The sequence below is a fragment of the Schistocerca serialis genome, chromosome 2 (genome assembly GCF_023864345.2).
Source record: "Schistocerca serialis cubense isolate TAMUIC-IGC-003099 chromosome 2, iqSchSeri2.2, whole genome shotgun sequence".
NCBI lineage: Eukaryota > Metazoa > Arthropoda > Insecta > Orthoptera > Acrididae > Schistocerca > Schistocerca serialis.
This window is the reverse complement of record NC_064639.1, coordinates 514,124,961-514,145,451: the sequence shown is the minus strand read 5'-3', so window position 1 is coordinate 514,145,451 and position 20,491 is coordinate 514,124,961. Positions and strand designations below refer to the sequence as shown.

Genomic DNA, 20,491 nt, shown 5'->3' with positions numbered 1-20,491 from the left:
AAATCAAGTTCAAAAATTTCCATATTTTGAGAGACGGTCGTGTGGACCAAAAAAAAAAAAAAAAAGAAAAAATTTCCAGTGAACACGGGCTCTAAAGTGCGTCCCTGAAGAGCCACGAACACTTGATCATAGTCGTTACTGCGAAACATGTGTCTTCTAGTGAACAAGTGCTTGTAGCTCTAAAGATATGGGCTTTAGGTTCCCCATTAACTATACTTTTTTGCTTCAAATGGTCGTTCCTGTCATATCTCTGAATAGTGGCCATTCCTTCTGGGACAGTCTGTACATGCAGGGTTTTAGGGGTGTAAGTGCAGATATTGTGATCATTAGTACCTTAATATGTACCCCCTCCAAGGTGTTGGCTGCTTTTTCTCTGTGTCTGTCTTCCCACAAACACGTCACATAATTTACAACCTGAAGTTTTCTGCAGAGTCAACGGCGCCACTGCGTGGACTTTGCCTGTCAATATAGAGTCCCCGTTTTGCGTCCACACTTCAACACCTGACCTGCTGCCCAGCATAAAGCAAACAATAAAACGATATTGCAGTGCCTGTGTTGTTAAGAGGAATGATGCAGTGCTCATTCGGACATGCATGTATGCGCCGCTGCGATTACAGCCGTTATGAAATGCATGAAATATGTTCGTAGTTGTGAATACGTCCAACTGTTAGCTGTATAAGAGAATAACGACACTGAAAATTTGTGCCTGACCGGGAGTCGAACCCAGATTTCCCTCTTTACGTGTGTCGACTTAATCGCTTAGTCTATCCCTGTACAACTCACGGCCAGACCCAAACTTCCATATGTAGTCGTTCCTGCGTCACAGCCTGTACTCGTACACACATTATGTAATTCCTGTACAAGGGAGGACATTTTAATTGAAAGTCGCTGCCTGATATCGAGTGATAAATACGATATTGCAATGCCTATGTTGTTAAAAAGAACGATGCAATGTTCCTTCAGACATGCATGCTAACAAATATTATTAAAAAGTGGCCGAATAAAAAAAAAAAAATTTCATAAATTTACAATATATTTCAGACCGCAGACAAGTCCACATAAAATAATAAATTTGAGATTTACTGTTATTTAAAGTGTATTTAACTGGAATCAAATTCTCACAAGTTTCTTATGTAATAATTACAAAACATCGTTTTTCGATTCCATTGGTTAAAACTACTCTCAATAATTGCTGACAGAAAATGACCCCAAACAATTGTAACTATGAGCTCTGACAACGTTGGCGGCAAAGGGAAATGCTCCATATGAGTGACGTATATAATTTTGCTTTTTGAAATGGATTGGACTGCCCAGGGCTCCGACCCGAACCCAATAGAACTCCTTTGGAATGAATTACAAGGTGCATTCAAGTTCTAAGGCCTCCGTGGCCGCACATTCACCAGCCATGCTGCTATTGCCTCAGCGATTTTCCAGTGGTCAAAACAGACTCCTAAAGAAGCCTTCGCTGCTGCCATGGAATCATGGCGTGAGCGTTGTGAAAAATGTGTACGTCTGCAGGGCGATTACGTCGAGAAGTAACGCCAGTTTCATCGATTTCGGGTGAGTAGTTAATTAGAAAAAAAATTGGAGGCCTTAGAACTTGAATGCACCTCGTAGAACATCGACTTCACTCCCCAACATAACTACCTTAACTGGTTTTGGATCTCGAAGAAGAAAGGGCTGCCACTCCTGGAGACACAGTCAGACACCTTATTAAAAGTGTCCGCAGCAGAGTTCAAGCTATCATAAAGGCAAAGGATGGACGCACTACATATTAGTGTCCACACATAAGTGTCCAGATACTTTTGATCAGATACTGTAAGTGCGACAATAATTTACGAGTAAATCTGCGCAGCAACACGAGATGTGCTCAGTAAATATTAGATCCTCGGTTTGCAGTTTATCGATTTGGAGGTACAGAACCCCAATCTCCTTCAAAGTAGGCTCCGTGATAATGCACACACTACTCCCAGCGCCCGCAGCGTTGTTTGAAACAATAGGGTATTTGATTGTTTTCTGTAAATTGGCTTAAATGACTAATCATGTCATTTTATGCTCCTAACATGCTTTTTTTCTCTCTTGAATTTTAGTATTCTTATCAAACTACGGAAATGAAATTTAAATAATCTTAAATCCCGCTAAAACGCTCCATTCGAGTCATGTGATGCCAGTGACGTAGCTGGCTAGCTCACTGCTCCTACCGTCATAATGCTAATTCACAGTGATGTCTTGTTTTGGAATTTACGTTTCGGAAAATGGGTTACAAATGGTGAGTAGTACCGTAATGTTCAAGTTCATCTATATAAATTCCTTAAAAGTTGTTTTTGAGTGTTCCAGAGAATGAGAAGATGCATAAAATGTGGTTGTAGTAATTGTCACCACGACGACGCACAAGTTCACTAACTGAATTAAAAATGTGTTACACTGCGAAGTTAATTTTAACCTACCTCCTAGGTGCGCTCCCCCACTGTTACAGAGGGTAGCATCATTCAACGAAATTGAACTCCTAGTGAAAATTGTCGTTTTATTTAGCTACACCTCAGTTGTTCGGCAGCTCGCTTGTTAGTCCAGTAGACCGTCGAACTTTACAAGTTTATGCCCATAGATCTCTGGTTCGAACTTAACCCAAAAGAACATTTTAACTTACTTGTAAAACAACTCGACAGTGCACTCATATGATAAACAAATCACAATCACAAAACATCACCACACCGATCAGAAACGGAATATTATTGCGTTTGCCTCGATGCTTACATGCCCTTACATTTGCAATCGCTGTTCACGCACTATACGTTCAAAAAGGTGTTTTCTGGTTACTGTGACGACACACTTCTTACTTTATGAGAAACAATGTTTTTATCTTCGTACTGTCCAGCTAGTATCTTTATTGTTTAAACTTTTTCAGTTTCATCATATTACATAAAGATGAGGTAAGTGTGCTTCAGACGCCAACGTTAGTTTACACTCACAAACATCACAGCCCTTACGTTTGTGTCACCTGCATGTTGTGCACGCTTTACATCTCTCCGTATAACCTCATCGTCCTGCACCTCGTCTTTCTGTGGCCGTATTGTGCGCCGGCCGGAGTGGCCGTGCGGTTCTAGGCACTACAGTCTGGAGCCGAGCGACCGCTACGGTCGCAGGTTCGAATTCTGCCTCGGGCATGTATGTGTGTGATGTCCTTAGGTTAGTTAGGTTTAATTAGTTCTAAGTTCTAGGCTACTGATGACCTCAGAAGTTAAGTCGCATAGTGCTCAGAGCCATTTGAACCATTTGAACCGTATAGTGCTGTCTTCACTACTAGCAACGCTTTCCATAAAACTGAATTGTTCGTTCCCAAAGTAAATGCGTTTATCCTTATTTGTCCATTTCTCACTAAGACTAATGGGAAGCTATGTATAATACATCCCACAATTGAAGCAACTGCTACGATCAGTTCTTGCTAACGCTATTTTCGTATTTCGTGTAAAACTTTTAAAAATACGTGAACCTTCCGGTATTCCAACATGCGACCTCTTTTATTGCAGTCAAATGCGTTACCCGCTGCGCCACCGAACGCCTGCTAGAAAGAAGTTCTCTGATCAATGGCTTCTACAGACGAAATCAGCACTAAGTTTTTCCAAGAATAACTTTACTGTGCTTTACTTCGTAGCTCATGACCGATAGTCGACAATCTAGTTATAATATACGGACCCACTAGCAAAAGTTGTGTAATTCCTTATCGCCGCACTAAATAATTGGAGCATAAACGCATCAACTCTCACAAGGCTTCCACTATCAGTGTTCACAAAATTCCCTTCTAGTGGTACTTAGAAGTTGTAATTGCCTTTTTCATTACTAAACAGCTAAACGCTTTGCAGAAAAAGTACATAAAAACCTCGTAACTTCGGCTAATACCCCTATAACACAAGTATAGCTTCGTCTTACTCATAACCTATGACGTCAGCAGAGCATCACCCAATAACAGAGCGTTTTCTATCACGTGACCAGATCTTGGTATTTAATGATTATCAAGCTTTAATTACACAAAAATAACAGATATTTTGTGAGAACATTGACCGTAAATGCTATTTAAATGTGATAATCAATCAGAAAAACAACAGTCCGAAACATATTTTTAACATAGGAAAATAGCCTATTGGATTCGTCATCTGCATTGGTCGTCAGCGAGGACGTCGTATTCCACATTATGTTTTATCTTGGCTGAAATTGTGTTCCTTTTAGGGCACTTCCAGCTTGGGAAATAGAAAAAGTCACAGGGAGCAATGGTGGAGGAGTAGAGAGCCCGACTAATCACAGAACTGTTGCATTTGGAGATGAGATTCTGAATCACATGTGCAAAGCTGGTGAACGCATAATAATGGAGCTGCCAACTTGTTGCTGCCCACGAATTTGAATGTGCCTTTCACATGCTTACACCTACATCGTTGTCCGCCCCGGTAGCTGAGTGGTCAGCGTGACAGACTGTCAATCCTAAGGGCCCGGGTTCGATTCCCGGCTGAGTCGGAGATTTTCTCCGCTCAGGGACTGGGTGTTGTGTTGTCCTAATCATCATCATTTCATCCCCATCGACGCGCAGGTCGCGGAAGTGGCGTCAAATCGAAAGACCTGCACCAGGCGAACGGTCTACCCGACGGGAGGCCCTAGCCACACGACATTTCCATATACCTACATCGTTCGAAAATTCTCGTGCTATAATACGACTGTCTTCCACGGCAAAAGTTCCTATTCACTTAATGACATTGGATCGTATGAATAAAAGGGAGAATATTCTCCAGAGTAGACAGAGCAAAAGCACAATCTCAGAGAAAGTTCTGAATTTCGTGTGAATAAAAACTAAAAAGCATAGTCTCTGCCCCGGGAGTACTTTCTCACTACCTCCCCGTCTTATTGAGGAAGTTCTCAGCAAAGAGACTAAAATCCAACATCTTTGGTCCTCAGTTCGTTTTCATTTGCGTGTGTTTCTGTAACCGAAAGTTTTTCTTAAGTTATTTCTGTGCCGAAATGAAAGATTCCGAATTAGTCTACGTGAATATCCTGCTATTATCAGCAAATCACAAACTCCGGCCACAAGAAGGGATATGACAGGTAGTATAAAGGAAATACAACATCGTTACGGTGCTTGTTTTGGAAAAGACATTTCAGACAGGCACAATATGAAATCGCGCATGAAGTCTAAGACGGATGTAAATAAGTTGGGTAACATTAAGGTCTCACTAACAAATTGCGAACAAAAGGTTTTGAAGTTTTTAGACGGAGATGTCTGCAACACAACTATCCACAGAATTTCTGGTAAGTCCCTTCTTTCCGTTTTTTATTATGTGCTTAACGTTTTGAAATTGTGAATCAGCAAAATATATATTTTTATCGCGTGAAGATGAAACAACGTTCGATGAAATTCGTGTACTATACACTTTTCTGTAAAAGTATCACAGTGTACTACGCATGAAACTCGACAAACCCCCCCATGTTTCTGCGTAAACCTGCTTGCTATATACACGAGTACTAACTAGAAACTGAGTCGTGACACACAGTACTGTTACTTGTTCTTTTTTATTTTATTTTTATTAGGAACTTATGCAGTTGGTGTTCCACCTGTGCTATCATCTCTTCCCCAGAGAGTAGTTCAGAGGTAATTGATATCGCTTGTACATTCTGCGAACCACAAACAGTTTTGCAGCAACCGCAAATTGTCACAGCAGACGCTACAAATCTTATGGGACCAGAAATCGTTATACCTTCGCACTCACCTGTTTTGGGGCCTGAGAGAATGTCGAAACGACACAGACGATGAGAGACGATGAATTCGCCTAATACTGAGCTGCAACGACTAGTATTATTGTAACAATTAGATTCCTGAAAAGGAAGCAGCAGAAACTGATGCGTCAAGAACAAGAAAAACGATAGAATGAATTGTGTAATGTCACAGTACAACACCGTTTTTTATTCATAAAAACATTTTTTTCAGTGTATGTTCGTTTACATTTACAAAATTCCTAACCCCTTAAAGAAATAATTCAGTGCAAATTTCTTTTCAGTGAAACAATAAGAGTAACATAATCCAATTTGAAATGTTAAAAAATGTGTGCACCTATTTGCTGTTGTGTCAGGCAAATACCTTCACAGTACCCATGAAACATTTTTTGGTAAAGCAGAACAAAAAGATCAACTTGCTCCTATTTTAAATGTTACAGGTTAGACAGTTTGTGCATTTATTATTGTAGCTCCTTGCAAATACCTTCACCGCATCCTTGAAACAACTTTTGGGAAAGTGGAACAAAAAGATTAACTTGTTCGTGCTTTAAATGCTATAGGTCAAACAGTTTATGCACTTATTTATTGTAGTATCCGAAAATTCTGTTCCAGTTTGAATTGTTACAGGTTAAACAATTTTTGATGTAAGTAAAATCGATGATAGAAGAGGAAGAAAACCACTAATCTGCATTTTATTATGTGACATCAGAGCACTGTTTTTTTTATTTTCATCAAAATATTATTTCGTTCTAACTGAAGAAAAAATTATGTTAATTACAAAAAATACACGATTTAGGTTTAATTATGCAACGTTTCGACAGACTCCCCTACATACATTAACAATTTCCCGTCTTCTGTCTGTTCCACGTACACGTACGTTTGCTGTTTCCTCTTCTCCCAATGCTGGAAGACTTATCATTGTCACTACGTGCATGAAAATGCTCATCCCCGACATGTTTTGCTACGTTGTGCAAAACAAAACAGGCTATTATCGCACTGGGGGTTTTTGTTTCGGCAAGCCTTATTTTATTTTATTTTTCAGAATTGGGAAACGCCTTTCCACCTGTCCAAAGCCCCGTTCGATAATCACCCTTTCCTTAGAGTGAAGTCTGTTGCACGCCCTCTCATCAGATGTTTCGGGATTTTGAAACAATGTCATTAACGACAGTGCATTGTCATATCCTTCGTCTCCTAAAGGCATTGCATTGGTTCTCTCGCAATGTGCGGTACACAACCGAGTTTCTCCATATCGCAGCGTCATGTACAGACCCAGGCCATGAAAATCAACACTCGTAAACATTTCACTGTAATCACATGTCGCCTGCACGTTTATAGACGGAAAGCCATTTCGATTGACGATTTCGTCTCCATGTGCAGAGGTTTCATTGTGTGCTTGCCCCTACCATACATAAAATTTTTTATCTAGACTGCCTCTTAACTTTATCTGTTTCTTGTTTGTTAACGTTTCTCGGACATCGGATCTGCAACGATGCTTTTCTGTTAACCTGCTGCAGCACATTTGAAAATATTAGGAATAATGTTGTCTGGTGTATTCCAAAGTCTTCCCCTACACCAATCTGAAAGCTTGGATACGCTAAATAGCGCAAAATGTTTTCATTCTGCATCCGTTGGAAAGGGCGCTTCCTCTTCTTTCGTGATTTTTGGGAAGAAAGTGATTCGTCAGCCAAATAATGTTTTCACTGTCAGTTCTTTATAAACTTCTACAGTTTCTTTCGTCTGTGTTCCTTCGTACTACGTATATCTTATGTTGCCTTTCGAGAATTCCGCCATTCCCACTAAAAACATTCAGTAACACTTAACGACAACACAACTTACTCAGCACGAAGCATGCTACGAAACTCACAAAAACAGATCATGTTCTCCGCTTGTAAGAAACTTCTCTGATTTTATTCATACGAAATCGGAGAATATTCTTTGTTTTGAGCAACTTCCCCACCCTTCAACACACGCTGAGAACATACTCGGGTGAAGTATATTCTCAGACTCGCTTTGTACTCCCAACCAGAGAACTTCCTCCGAACTTCTGAGTATAAAGTATATTCTGTGTTTTTTTCATACGATTGATTGTCATTTCGGCTGGTTGAGAGTCTGCCTGAGCGCTGTTCAATGTCCACTGATTTGCTGCCATATTTGAAGTGGTTTTACCACTCCTTTACCCTTGTCCTGGTCATGGCAACATCCTGGAAAGCTTGTTAAATCTTGTGCCTGGTTTCCACATGGTTATCGCAAAGCTTTTGGCAAAATTTGTTCAGTATCGATCCTCAATTGGTTCCATCATTTTATAACTTACTAGCTTAGAGCCGACAGCTTCGCTTGCGTAGATTGTATTGTCTGCACATTTTTTTTTCTTCTGTTTTGCCACATTTTGTCAGAATAAACAGTGTATTCCGGCGAGAAGAGAGCCAGTATGTTGGCTGAGAACATCTGTTTCAGTCGATTGCGCTAAATGTGCAAAACCTTGCCACTGGAAGTGTCTGAAAGGAACAATCAGTGGTGTTTTTAGAGTGTCTCTAATAATGGCCGTTGAGATTATTCAATTTTGTGGATGTTTACAGCTTTTAACTCTTTACCATCCATGTGTACCACTTTTAAGGTTTCTGTATCTTTTTACCATTGTTTTCCATATTAGTTTGAACTAGTTAATACGCAGAAAAATATTTGATGTTTGGGTGTTAACAACTGGACTGTAATGTGCCTTAAGCCTGAAGAACACCAACAATGAAAAAACGAAATTTTTAAGGCTTTCGTGGCCACTTGTTGACAAACTGCCTATTGGCTTCTGTATCGGGTTCTTCGACCGACGTTCATCTAATGATGTTACTGACGGAAGAAGAAAGCGCGATTGATGTCCTCTCTCGCCTTTCTGTCACGGTGCCGAGATGAAGGTGCTACACCGAAGTTCTTGAAATGTAAGCGCCTGTTCAGCACCGCCCAAGCACATCGTATCTACGACAGAATGGAACGAGCTTTTCTTCGTGAGCGAATTCTCACAACATGGAGAGACTTGGAAAGGACGGATCAGGAACTTTTGGACATTTTCTATCAACTAAGTAGCAGAATGCATCGAGACGACTGTGGCAAGATCGACAGCATCACTCTCAGGAGCATACAGAACGAACTCGAGCGCTGCACCGAGCGACAGAAGAAAAAGTTTGAAAGATGCCGGAAGCTGGTCAACAAGGCGATTCCCGACATGTCACACACAGTGGTCAACCTCACTGAACGTCAATTGACTGAAGAGGAAGTGTCTGTTCTTCAAAAAGGAGGGAATTTCGCTATCATCCCGAGAACTATACCTATGGATTACATCGTTGCCAACACCGAAGCGGCCATTCGGACCCTTCCTTGTGAAAGGGCAGAGGAAATACGCACTGAAACAGACAGGATATTGCGCCGAGCAAAACCACCAGCTTGCAACCTGAAGAAAGAAGAGCTACAAGCTATTAATAATCTCAACGCCGACAAAAGTATATTGGTACTGCCTGCCGATAAGGGGAATGCAACCGTCATAATGAAGACCGAAGATTATGAGCAAAAGATCCGAGACCTATTAGATCCGACGACGTACCGAAAACTAAGCGCAGATCCGACGCAGCGTATCACACGGAATACGAATCGATTAATCAAGGCGTCTTCTCTGCTGGCGGACATACAGAGAAACCTGCACAACACAGAAGCCCTACCACCTCGGCTGTATGGAATACCCAAGTTCCATAAGAACAACGTTCCACCAAGACCGATTGTTAGCGTTCCTGGCTCACCGACGTATAAACTGTCAAAACACTTGGCCTCTCTGCTCCAGCCACATGTGGGGAAGACCGACACATACATAAAGGACTCGGGACATTTCATTGAGAAGCTGAAGAAACTGAAACTTGCACCAAACGACATGCTGGTCAGCTTCGATGTTGTTTCTCTGTTTACGAAAGTGCCACTTAGTGACTCTCTGGAGCACATCGGTTCCATTTTCCCGCAAGACATCACAAAGCTCTTCCATGTCTGTCTCAGCAGGAGCTATTTCACGTGGAATGGCGATTTCTATGAACAGCTGGAAGGCGTCGCCATGGGTAGTCCTCTTAGCCCAGTGGTGGACAACTTCTTCATGGAACAATTCGAAGCACAGGCACTGGACTGGGCGACTTGCAGACCTAAGGTGTGGTACAGGTACATCGATGATACTTTCGTGGTGTGGAGCCATGGTGAAAAAAGCTCGGTGACTTCCTAAGACACTTGAACGGCCTCCATGCCAACATAAAATTTACCATGGAAGTAGAAAAGGACAAAAAACTGCCATTTCTAGATGTGCTGGTCACAAGGGATGGCGAAAACCTGGGACACAGCGTGTATAGAAAACCGACACACACGGACCGATACCTGTACAAACTATCAAACCACCACCCGAGCCAGAAAAGAGGCTGATTAATACGCTCGTAACGTGAGCACGACGAATATGTGAGCCGCAGCACCTCAGACGCGAAATGCAACACGAATATGTTCTGAGGAGCAATGGGTACTCCACAAGTTATATTAGAAGTGTAACAGAGCCAAACACTCGGCGAAGTAAGGAATCAGAATAAGAAATGTCGGGTACGGCCTTTCTGCCATATACTCCCAGAGCGGCGGACAGAATCAGCCGTATATTGCGCAAACATGGCGTAAAGACGATTTTCAAACCGAGAAGGAAGATCAAAGAGTGTGTTAGATCGGCAAAGGAGAAAAGGGACCCACTTGCAATGTCGGGAATATACCATGCACATGCGGAAAAGTTTATGTCGGAATGACTGGACGATCAATCAACACCAGGATCAAAGAACATAAGCGACATTGCAGGTTGGGGCAGGTGGAGAAATCGGCTGTGGCAGAGCACGCACTGAGTGAGACCGACCACGTAATAAAATTCGCCGACACGGAAGTTCTGGCTGTAGAGAAACACTATCACACGCGCTTGTTCAGAGAAGCTGTAGAAATACATAAACAAGCGAACAGTTTCAACAAGAAAGAGGAAAACCTTAAGGTAAACGGATCCTAGCTTCCCGTACTGCAGCGAACGACCGTCGCAGGTAGCAAGAGGAGAACCGCACCGAAAATGACCGAGGAGAAGCCCTCGTACGTCGGTGCGCCAGGCACATATAGTCTGCGGCCGTGAGCTCGGCTCCAGTTCACCACCGGCAATGGAGGGTGAAGCTTTGACAATGCCAGCCACTCTTGCTGGCGAAACGTCAGTAACATCATTAGATGACCGTCGGCCGAAGAACCCAATACAGAAGCCAATAGGCAGTTTGTCAATGGAAAAAACGTATGAAATATTTCTCAACGAAAGTGTGAAATTTTGTTCTTTGGCCATAACAAAAGTGACTGGCAGCAAATGATTCTTTAATAATTACAACAATCGTAACTGAAAGAGAGACGTGTCATATAGTGAAATCTAATAACAGCTGAATCCACATCATGACTGTTTCAATTTAAGAAGTACACAGTATGGTATAAAGAAGTTTATGCCGGAGTAATCTACAGTTATTCCGACTGTTATTGGGAGAAAAGTTTACTAACCCTTGCATGCTCTCACGACTACATTTCAAACATCATTAGAATAAATTTATTACCATCACAACCCAAGAAATTTTTGGCATTGTAACGTACTGTAAGGCATTAAACCCGAAAAGCTGAGTGCCAAAGTTGAAACTTGGGCTCGACAGCAATGATTTAGCGTTTCAGTAGTCGATCTGTGTAACGAAAGCACGATTCTGTTATGACGTATAGCCTCAATTGACGGTCAATGTCTTTACCAGCACTTACAAAAAATCTGGGCACGGTCTAACTGCTGGCGCACCTTAGCAACAGCAGTAACGTAACAGTAGGTGTCGGCTGTCAGAGCGCCTGCGTCACGCGCGACATCAAAAAAGCACCTGGTGATGCACTGGGGCACGTGTGCCAACCCATCTTTTTCCACAGCTGTTCGCTCTCCCCCTCCCCCCCCCCCTCTCTCCCCAATTGACCTTCCATTCACCGATGGATTACCCCTGGCCGCAAGCCACTTACGGAAAACATTAAGTTCCAGTTTTCTTTTTTTATCGTCGGTCCGCTTGTGAAACATTCTAAAGCACAAGGAAAATTTTCCATTGGCTCAGCTGGTAGTTGCTTGTCTGCGAGCAGCTGTTTGAGGCAGATAACCAAGTGACGACCTTGAGCCGGTGCAGAATCTACTGCGCAGTTCCTTTTGTCTTAAAGGTCGGCTCGGCCATCTAACTGCACGCTGGCAAAGCTCCACGTCGGTAACACCGCGTTCGTGGGGCCGTCGCTACACAACCACTGTTATGAAAGACTAACGCCATGGCATCGATTTAGCTACCTCATTCTATTCACATTGTAATTCGCGCATCAAACGTCAATTTCTGATCTAATCTTACCTGAGGACTGTTTCGAAATACGTCCTCTTAACTCAAAATGTACTCAGGCACCTGAAATCTGTGGGTGAAAAGACTTTCTGTAGCGTACTTTAGCACGGTAATACATCCCCAACCAGCCTTAAAGAGAAGCTAAACAGATAATGTAATATCTGAAGATTTATAACAAACTAGGAGCAAACGACTGTTAATGATTTTGTTGTATTTATTGCGGTACATGTGTAATTAATTAAAGATTAGAAGTAGACATTGCAATATTTTAACTTATTAATAGACCATCTTACTTTTGCAAGGATGCACCCTGTCAAAACGCAAGTTACTAGTTGAACCCGTATGTGTACTTTAGGTGGCATACCAAAACATCGAGGCTTGGAACATCCTGCATCATCCTGATCAATTTTCATTTGGCACTGAATCTACATGTATTACTCACTATTACCACTTTGAAATTTGGTAAGGGCACTAGAAATTTTTCGGATACAGCACCATTTAACTTAACGTTTCCTAATAAATTGCTGCATTTGTTTAAAAGACTCATGTTCAAAGAGTTTCTTCTGGGAGCTGAGCACATTTTCCGCCATCACTGCGATAAGAGCTCTTCATCCACAGAAAATCCTGTTTTTTCATCTAGGGAAACAAGCTGCAATTAAATGGGACAAGTTCAGGGCTGTAGAGGGATCGCTGAAGAGCAAAGAAGCCCATTGTTTTTCGATCTTGGGCGGATTGTTTACTTCTACAACTTGAGGTTTGCATTGATCTGCGTACCACTCCCTATATACAAAAGTTTCAACATTTCAATCACGACGAAGTTAGCAGTCGTTTCCTTTTTACAGACTGAAATTTACTTGCGACATTGTATAGTAAAGGCAGATCTGACCACGAGTGCTAAGATACAAAGTATGCAAAACGTATATCTCTTAGTATCAGGAATATACTAAAGGATTTCTCTACGTGGTGTTATAGTGCACATGAGCGTGTCCTGAATCGTTTGCACACTGCAAACTAGCTCTTCAATGATCGACATAAAATGTTATCTTGAGCGGGTGGGATCCTGAAGTTTGACATTAGGCAGTGAAACTCTTTAAGCCAAACGAATATATTAGAGTGACGTGGACCATTCTTTCTATGCCTATTACCCACTATCAAATGTCAAGGAAAATTTTGCGTCAAAAGCGCTCACCAGTCTTCATATTTATATTGTGACATCATTTGGTGCTGACTGACCAGAAGCTAGTCCAAGACTAAAGGTAGGGGGGGCTTTTGGGACCTTTTGGCTTCCTGCTTAATGACGGAACAAACTTTTAGATATTATACAGAAGGGTAAGTGCATGAACTTATGACAGCGAACCCTGGCTAGGAAAGGACGGGGTCACGATGGGATCGGATATTTAGGAATCTGGTGAATAAGCTTGCCACTTCCTCTCCGCCTTTCATGGAACGTCTGACGAATGTGTGATGTTTTTAAAGGAGAGCAGAGATTCCATCATGTTAGAATCGCACACGTGTATAGAAATCACAGATAATATTTTTACAGGAAAAACTACTCGTGTGAAACACAGCTTGCACATTCCACACTTGGCATAAGGTACACAACAAATGCAGGTGAAGAGCCACACTGACGGACAGCCATCAGTTGACATTAGTATGGGATGTGTCCACCCTTGGCCTTTGAATTCAATCTTTGTGCTATCTACACTGCTGGTAACACTTTGCAACTCACGAATGATTTCTTCCGTTGATTTCAAGCGACTATTTGCAAATGTCCTCTGGATTGTTAGACAGTCCCAGTCAGTCACTACACGAGATCTGCCTGATCGTGTTTGGCTGTGGTTCTGGCTTCGCATTTCCATCTTACAATCACCAACAGTTGACTGAAGCAGCTTCAGATAGGCTGAAATGTCCCTGATGGATTTGTTATTCGGATGACATACAATGAATAGTCCACGTTCGAAGTCACTGAGTTCTCCTGGGCGATCCATTGTGTCGTTACTGTGTCTCCATTGACAACACAACACTCCCCTCCTTCTTTTATACTGGCGGGTCCTCTTCTCGTGACGTCTAGTAGTCAATTGCGCGTTACAGATACTGTACATTTCATCTTCCTAGATTTCCGACTTACTCTATAAAAAATACGATTATACGGAATATTTCTAATAGAAACTAGTAAGTTATACTTAACGCTGAATGTTCAACAGAAACAAAAGTAACAGAGGGTGTGTCCCACGCAAGCATAGCAGTACCACTAATGTTTGCAGTACACATGGACGATTTTATCAGGTGGGGTCAGCAGCACTTTGAGGTTGTTTGGTGACGATGCCTCAGTGTAGAGAAAAATATCGTTGCTAGACGACGGCAAGGAGCTGCACAAAGTCTTGTATGATGTGACAACTCTCTCTGGAACGTAAATGTGGCATACTTGAATGAACCCTGTTTGACAAATTTAGAGATTCTGTATTAGAAGAAGACTGCGCGACCATTATGATTCTACCATCATGCTATCAGCGTAAGGATCGTGAAAATAAGATATGAGATATCAGGGAATATCCAGAGCCACATTCACACTCATTTTTCCTTCGTTTAGCGCTCGAAATGAATAGAAAAGAAAATTGATGATATTGGTGTGATGTACCCTCAGACATGCGCTGTACGGTGGAGCAGTTACGGAGATAGAGGCATGCAATGCTACAGGTAAGCGAGGATGAAGCAGGTACCGGCCTATCAACCACTCACTGACTTACTCCTCCGACCATTTCACTTCTGATCTATGCTGACGACTCATTACGTTCGCGCTGTCAGGTTGTCGGTGGCCTATATGTGACTGTTGCGACTATTGACATTCCATTTCTGGTGAAAGAGGCTTCGCTTTGGAAAACTAGATAAGCTGGAAAGTGGAAGGGTCTAACACCGCACACACATCTAGCTCAGCAGGTCCGGCATGACGGATGATCCGAAACCAGCAAAAGCTAATAGCTTGCTCTTTCTTGATTTCATATTTACACGACAAAAATGTATAAAGAATCAATTATATAAATTTGACGTAAGCACAGACAGAAATGGTGTCAGCATGTAAACTACACATGTGAATCGGATGCGCATATTTCGTAGCTTTTTCTTAACCCTCTGTACGGAACACCGGTCGGACATACTGCTATAGTTGACGTTAACAACGCTGCAAGGAGTCCGAGGGAGCGGAGAAGGTGAATAACCATCAATCGGGTCCCGAACGGCTGCTGATCGACAAATGATTGTCGGAGTATTAATTGTTTTCTAGCATGTAGATGTTTTGTTAAATATTGTCGGTCTGTGGGGCCTTCTTTCAAAAATGTGTATTCACTGCCTAGTCTGATAGACCCGGTGTTGCCAAAAGTGTCAAGTTTTTGCCTGTCTGTCCGACAGGGTATTCCTAAAACTGTCACGTATTTGTCAGTCTGTTTGACCGGTGTTATACTCTTCCGAGAGTTTTATCTTCTTAATCGGAACATTTGATCAGTTTGATTGAAAATTTTGCTAGCACACTACGGTTGACATTTTTTTGTTTATAGAGGAACGAAAAAAACTGTAACAACTTGCATTTTACGTTTTAATTTTAATTACTACTTTTTCACGTGCATATTCTAATTTATTGCGCAAACTTGTTACAGAAAGAGAAATATCTGCATTATAACTCTTTAAAATACATTGGATCAAGCCTTTTGGCTTTAAAAAACACATGAGCCTTCTTTCTTGTGCCTCCCCTTCCCCCCTCCCACCCCCCCCCCCCCCCCCCAAAAAAAGGCAGTCCTACTTCTTTCATCCATGCGTCATTCCAGTTACACTGACGTATGAAATAGTAAACCTGAAATCATATCTTTTTTAACGCCACAAAAAGTGGAATAACGCGCCAGACATTATTTGCAGTGTTTCCTTGCAGTTTTACTTGCTATTTTTTACCACATGGTGGCCACGTCTGGATGAAACGCAAATATTTTTATAGACTTTTTGGAGGGGAAAAACCGGATCTCGTTTTGATTTCCTGAAAAGAGTTTATCTACGTTTGGTCCACGATTTTGTGATGTCCCGACTGGCAATTTCCAATCTATCTCAAGAGGTACAAAATACTATTCCATCTGTAAAATAAGAGACAGCAAAAGAAAAGAAGATCGTTAGCCAACGTAATAAATTTTTAGCTCGAATTGATGACAATTCGTGTCCAATGGACAAGCCTGAAAACAGAAAAACTTGTCGATTTTGTCCACATCAAAAAAAGAGCAAAACTAACTACAAGTGCATTTCTTGTGAAGAGCTAACGTCGTTGGAGTTTTCAAGGAAAAGTGTGCAAAATGTGTGCGATGAGAAAGAAACTTTAAATTTTCTTTTTGCATTACGTGTGTTTTTTAGTTTCCTTACACTCCAATTGTAATAATGTAAAAAAAATGTATTCCTAAACGAGTAAAGTGTTAATAAGTAACTACTGCATATTAAAGTTCTTTCTAGTAATAAATTTGTACTTATTGATATTTTAATAAGGGTTATGTTTAAAAACTTGTTATCGTGTTTATTTATACCTTTAATAGTGAGAAAAACGATGTGAAAGAGCGAAATAGTCAAGAAGGGTGAGAAAAACTTGGTTTAATGAATTTTGCGGTCTAGGATACCAATGTTCCATCATATTGTCGAATATAAGATCTGGTTACAGGATTACATTACATAATTTGGCGCCGCAGACCACGGCACGTTGGCAGTTGTAATGATAATAGCAGCAATTGTCCAAACTTATACTATCCTGATCGCTTTGAGGAAAAAAGAAATTATACTGTATGACCAAAATTATTGATTTTGTTCAGTAGTTATTACAGTATACAGGCAACGGCCTTGCCGCAGTGGATACACCGGTTACCGTGAGGTCACCGAAGTTAAGCGCTGTCGGGTGTGGCCGGCACTTGGATGGGTGACCATCCGGGCCGCCACGTGCTGTTGCCATTTTTTGGGGCGCACTCAGCCTCGTGATTCCAACTGAGGAGCCACTCGACCGAATAGTAGCGGCTCCGGTCAAAGAAAGCCATCGTAACGACCGGGAGAGCGGTGTGCTGACCACACGCCCCTCCTAACCGCATCCTCAACTGAGGGTGTGTGGCGAAATAAAAAAAAAACATTTTACATTTTAAATTCCACGTCATTGTTGATTTAATCGGAGTTCTCACCTTAGACGTAGAATTAGTTCTTCTGCCACAATATTAATTCATTAGTCGCCATCGATGTTCTTCTCTTTGCTGACCGTGTGTACCATCATGAGTCGGCATCGGTTCACTTCACGAAGACGGTGGAAACCAAGGAATACTATGCTACGTCGCTATAAATAATTTTCGTAACACTTCGATACTTTTCACTATTTTTTTTATTCACAACACAATAAGACTTGCTGTGCTCGTCGCCCAAACCATAATTACCAGCCATATGGCTGCCTTTCCGCACAGTCCAAAAATCACGTCCATCCTCCACAAGGCAACAATCGAAAGTGTCCCTTAGCTCCTTGGAGTATCAAACAAAAGAGAATCCAATGTGAACTTTACAAAGATTATAATATACATGCCTCTCAATTTATCTTTGGCGCAGCTTTTAAGATATTGTATGTCTCTGCATAGGAATGTGTCATTACAACTGCCCCCCTACTGTATACTGTCACTAGAAAATTTTATTTGATTGACAGGATACAGTAGTCGACCTTGCAATTGATAGGTTTGGGGGTCTTTTAGTTACAAACTTCATTTTTATTGTCTTATTTTCATGGCACTGTGAATTCTTTGGTATTTCTGAGTGTGTGTCAGTTTTTTGGTATACTTATGCTAATATCTACAAACCTTAATCCTAATATACAAAGTTCTGGTTAATACTGAGAAAATGACATCATGTAGTAAAGTTTGTACAATAAAATATACACTGAATACAACGTTACATACAAATGTTTCCTTCCTCATCAGAGGTGAAAATTAAGTCCTTGTATTGCCTTCTGTATTTATTCTGGGGCGACGAGCTTTGTTCGCTAGCCCGTGTTGAATATGGGCGGGTGATACGCGCGCCTGATTGTTTGGTTGTCCGTTAGCGGGCGACGTTGGTTGAATGCGCGCGCCAGTGCACTGAATATACACCGACATACGGGTACCGTCGACACTTCCGAACCTCAGTATTCGTGTGCTTTTTGTAGTTCCTTCCAGTACTTAGACTGGATACGACGAGGTACATTGGAATATGTGCCCCGAAGAACACACCACACTATGTGCGAGGCGGAGGACGATCCCATCGATGCAGCTCCTGGTAAGAAGCGTACCATGTCAAACTTGTTTGGCATTGTCCTTTCCTACTGTGACGCCATGGATCGTTTGACGATACAAGCTTCAATTTTCGATGTCACTTGTTTAGGGTCGCTGACACTTGCAACGTAGCACTACTTTGCACAATTTTAATTTCTACACACACCACTTTAACCGCGAGTATTGCGATCGAAACTTCCTTTTCACTACACTTTTTTTTTCTTCGCATTAACCCCTTTTACCTATTGTACTGAGATTCATTCCCCTCAATACTTCTGGTTAATGCACATAATTTGTAAGTCACGGGACTTGGCATGAAATACAAAATACATCACATACAATGAAATAACATATAATACATACAATACATTGTTTACATTAACTACAGGAAAAAACTATCGACTAAAATTGAAAAAATTTTTGACCACTCATAGTGGCTTCTTCGTCTTGGATTTTACTGACACACACACTCGCCTTTTTCCATTAATCTGTTAGAAGGAACAAGTCCTTTGTTTTCCTTCTTGAACTCGAGTATAAGTTAAGGTTTACCTCCGTTACGTATTCTTCATACGCAACGACATGCATCAGCATGCAGAGAATACAGCTGTAGCCGCTCCACTGAAGCTTGGGAAGGGAATTTTCTACCTTCTACTTAGGGTAGTGGCAACGACTACGTGTATGCTACGGTTTTTTGCGTATAAAATCTGAAAATGCACGAAATAATCATTTGTATGCAGCATAACCCTAATATGTACAGTGTTTTGTGCTTAAGCACGTTCTGGTGTGCTTGTAAATCATTAACCCTAATAAAACTTCCTACCTTAACATGGACATATAAACATAAAATTTTGAAGTTCAGGGTGTAACTACTATTACCATGTACAGAGTTTCATAATAGCGGCACGCCCTTGTGTGCGTTTATCATTTTCAATTAAAGTGCGCTTATAGGCGTCTTGTGTTATCATGGGAGGAAAAATAAAGACATTTTAATGCATTGGTTGTCATGAAAATCTATGTACACGAATAATCAGACTTTCATAGCTTCAGTGCAGCATGAAATTCTTTATGACGTTTTTGTTCATAATTCATTTTATAGACGATTCCTTTGCTTACAGGTCGTCGATCACACTACTTACCTGTTTCTCGTATAGCGGCGATGTCATTTTCATTCTTTGTGACCGTAAATCGTTATATGTATGAAAGATATAATTTTAACATGATTTATCCTTTCATGTTTCAAGTGGGTAAAGTAATTCATACCTTCCTTCTGCATACATGAGTGAAGCATCGCTAATGTTGCACTTTGTATCAGGTTTTTCGTATTTTCTCGTAAACTCGTAGAGTCTTACGGTTTAATTAAGTTGTTTCTTGATGTTAGGTACACATGTTTATAAGAGGTTGTCTTAGAGTTTAATTTTCCTTATACACTTCTACGTTGTTTAAGTTCCGTACATGTACAGAGCTTCTTTCGCCTTTCACACATTCATACATACGTTTATACACAAAAAAATATCTACCACTATAATATCCACTTTGCTGGTGGGGCCCTTTTTCGGTACCCTGCACCATTCCTTCAATATTCCAAAATAATTCAGGGTGTGCTGAGCATCGTCCCTTATACTAATAATACTTACAACTAAATATTTCTTCTTACATACATAACTGCCTTACAGTCCATTAATGCGCAACATTCCCTATTTTCCTCCTTTACACTTTAGCTTTCGTACATGTACCCTCGTGTATAGCTTATATATCCTACAAAGTTGTTTGCTGAGTGCTTCAGGTGTTTCCTAACTTTAATGTGTGTCTCTCTCTCTATAAACCCTAGGTATTTGTTTTGAGAGCGATTCAGTTCATTACTCACGCTGCATAGGTCTGTTTATTATTACCCTATTTTAAAGCTTGTGTCACTCTTTTCCTTAGTCACAAAAATTCCCGCGTTTACCTTGTTGTTTATTCTGAAAATCGCTAGCTACTGTGTAATGTAAATGTATGCGTTATCTCTTTGATTTCCTCTTTGCTGCT

The 20,491-nt window shown here is 41.2% G+C and overlaps 1 pseudogene; it reads left to right on the top strand.

The window, feature by feature from the left end:
• The first annotated feature begins 17,020 nt into the window (after positions 1 to 17,020).
• LOC126459174 (5S ribosomal RNA) lies at positions 17,021 to 17,138 on the top strand (annotated as a pseudogene).
• The last annotated feature ends 3,353 nt before the right edge of the window (positions 17,139 to 20,491 follow it).